The sequence below is a fragment of the Octopus bimaculoides genome, chromosome 5 (assembly GCF_001194135.2).
Source record: "Octopus bimaculoides isolate UCB-OBI-ISO-001 chromosome 5, ASM119413v2, whole genome shotgun sequence".
Classification (NCBI taxonomy): Eukaryota; Metazoa; Mollusca; class Cephalopoda; order Octopoda; family Octopodidae; genus Octopus; species Octopus bimaculoides.
The window spans coordinates 127459934-127462747 of record NC_068985.1 but is presented as its reverse complement, the minus strand read 5'-3'; the positions used below and the strand labels follow the sequence as shown (position 1 = coordinate 127462747).

The 2814-nt window shown below is 39.9% G+C and overlaps 1 protein-coding gene across 1 annotated transcript in view; it reads right to left on the bottom strand.

Annotated features, from left to right (window-relative positions):
- Positions 1-1506, bottom strand: part of LOC106876637 (zinc finger protein 665) — an 11740-nt gene extending 10234 nt beyond the window's left edge. Inside the window, exon 1 of the mRNA XM_052968007.1 lies at positions 1162-1506. The gene's annotated coding sequence lies outside the window, so the exon portion shown is untranslated. The remainder of the gene's footprint in view (positions 1-1161) is intronic.
- Positions 1507-2814: the final 1308 nt, after the last annotated feature.

The window sequence follows — 2814 nt, the reverse complement described above, 5'->3', positions numbered from 1 at the left end:
TTTTCATTTTTGACATTGTGCTCTACATGTTCAGGTCGTACGAATAGCCTTCTCGCAACTTAGATGTGAAAATGAACGGCTTACATTTATATTGAAACAGAAAAAGGATCATATGTGGAGTCCCCACCACGAAACTTGATATGCTAGAAATAACGGCTAAACGCGGACAATCCAAATCTTGTATTGGTCCAGATGATGAAGGAAAAAATGCGCCTTGGCAAACAGGGTTAGGGTTAGGTTTTGAGTTAGGGTTCGGGTAAACCTAACCCTAACCCTAACCCTGACCCTAACCCTAACCAGATTTGGCTGTTATTTCTAGCATGTAAATAGCCTGCTTGGTGAGGGGGGGGGGGAATTGACATTTTTCAAACAATTTTTTTTCAGAATCGGAATCTCCATAGCCTAAAACTTCCGTAAAAAAATATATACATTTTTTTTTAGGGGGAATCGCATGACCGTGACAATATAGAACACATTATCGAAAACGAAAATCGCCAAAATTAAAAAATTAAAAAGTTACAGCCATTTTCCCTCAGTGTCTAATTCCAATGTCCACCAATTTTTTAATAAGTGGTGGAAGAGTTTCAGAAGAACGGTCAGGTACAAAGACTAAAAAACCTATTTTTATCCCCGTCTATCCCATCCTCCGTTGTATTTGCACACATCCATAGATTCATCTATTTCTACGATGTGCCCAAGTCCACCAATTTGCTAGGGGTTACGCAGAAGATAATTACTTGTCCCTCATGTAATGATACCATTGAACAACAGCAGATTTCCAAAGATCGACTTTTTAATGCACTCTTTACCAAAAACAAGAGCACTGTCATGCTATTAGCTGTCAGAAGTGAAAGTGCTCACTGCTAGTGAAGTATCTGTCTGTCTGCCTGCATGCCTGTTGCTGTGTCCGTCTGTCTGTCTGCCTGCTGGTTTGAGTTGATACTTTGGCTTACTTACTGATATCTATCTACTATCTATCTATCTATCTATCTATCAATCACTCGTCCACCTTATTAGAAAACACAAATTTAATATAAAAACATATTTCCTGAAATTGCAAATTATTTAAAATATAAAAATATAATTTTCAACAGAGAGAATTTATCAAAATAGAAAACAAATGAAGTTTGAAGTTTAAAAATAATAGGATCGACCACTCACGACTAGCTAGCGCGGACGCGCGACTGCCTGTTCGGGACCACTCTGCTTTAGTAGTACCCTTATACTCTGTGTTTTCAAACGCATGGATTTAGGTGTCAAATTTGTTCCAATAACTTTCGAGTATTAGCTGTCAGTAGCCAAAGAATCGACAGGCCAGCAACAGGCATGCAGGCAGACAGACAGATACTTCATTAGCAGTGAGCACTTTCACTTCTGACAGTGCCAAAACAAGTAGTGTATAATTTATTTACTTTGTTTAAATAAATTATTTACTTTGTGTAAAAAAATTATTTACTTTGTTTACAAAAACAAACAAACTCCAAGACATGTTTTGCGCATGACGCTCACTCGTGCTAGGTAGTCGTAGGATCGACTAGTCACGACTCGCTAGCGCGGATGCGCGAGTGCGCGCACCGGGACTACTCTTCTTGAATAGTACTCTCATTTCTAAGGTACTTTTCCATGTTGTTGAATCTTTGGGTTAGTAGCCCGCGCTCTTAACCACTACGTCATATGCCCGTGGTGCAGAAAGTGGATACGAGTAACTGAAGACAATATCCGACATTAGTTGGAATGATAATGACCGTTATGATGGTCACTGTTCCATATAGCACTTTCTGGATGATCAACAATACACAAGGCCTCCAGACTGTCAAATTCGGCCTTTCTGATTGCAAGTTTTTTATGGTGATAGACGACGTGCGCGGCTGTCCACTAGAGAAGCCTGTGGTGGGGATGTGGTGTGTCACACCTTGGCGGGCTTTCGATTTGGAAAATGTTGGAGGGGTGAGATTGGAGTGACTAGCAAGATCCAAGAATGCCTTCTTGGCCTGCGAGATGGTTGCTATGACGGGGGTTGGCTTGTGCAGATGTTGCAAGAGGCACGGAAGCGTATGTATTGTTGTCGAGGAGTCATCTTCCACGCAAATAAACCAGTAGCAAATGTGTTCAAAGAAAGTCTGCCCTGATTATGGGCTGATGGACATCGATGATGGTGAATGCCCATGTGCATTTTCATGGGCTGATATCATTTTTGTGGTAGGGTCAGGCAAAGGATTAAGGTTACAGTTAGGGTCAGAGTTTAGGAGGTACAGGTTGCTGTTGGTTTACAAATAAGACCCACAGTACAATGTAATTTACAGTTTCAAAGGCCTTAGTAAGCTCCACAGATACTTATTACAGTGGCACTCATTGATCAACACACTTCTTCATTAGCTGGCAGGCTGAGAAAATCATTAATATAATACACTAAAAAGATCGAAATCCACACTGAGTCTCAAGAATGGCACCAAAGAAATTCCATTTTGTCTCAGGCAATGTATTTATACAAGTATACTGATGCTTGTTAAGGCTGTCAAAATTAAATGGTGGTCATAGCAGAATTAATAATAGATAAGAATGACTTCTTGTCAAAGATGTGAAAATATTCTGTTCTTTATAATCAATAAATCCTTTCACCTTGAGTCAAGTAGCAGCCAAGAAACCAGTCTTCTTACAGACGTCTTGTCAGAGTCACCTGTGTGTACCTCTGGGGTTTGACTGCACTTTCACTTTTATAACTCCATTTATGCAAGCTCTCCTGGAACTTTCAATAGTAAGAGGCTAGGTGCAATAGTAAGAGTTCTTTCATATGTATAGTGATGGTGGTAATAT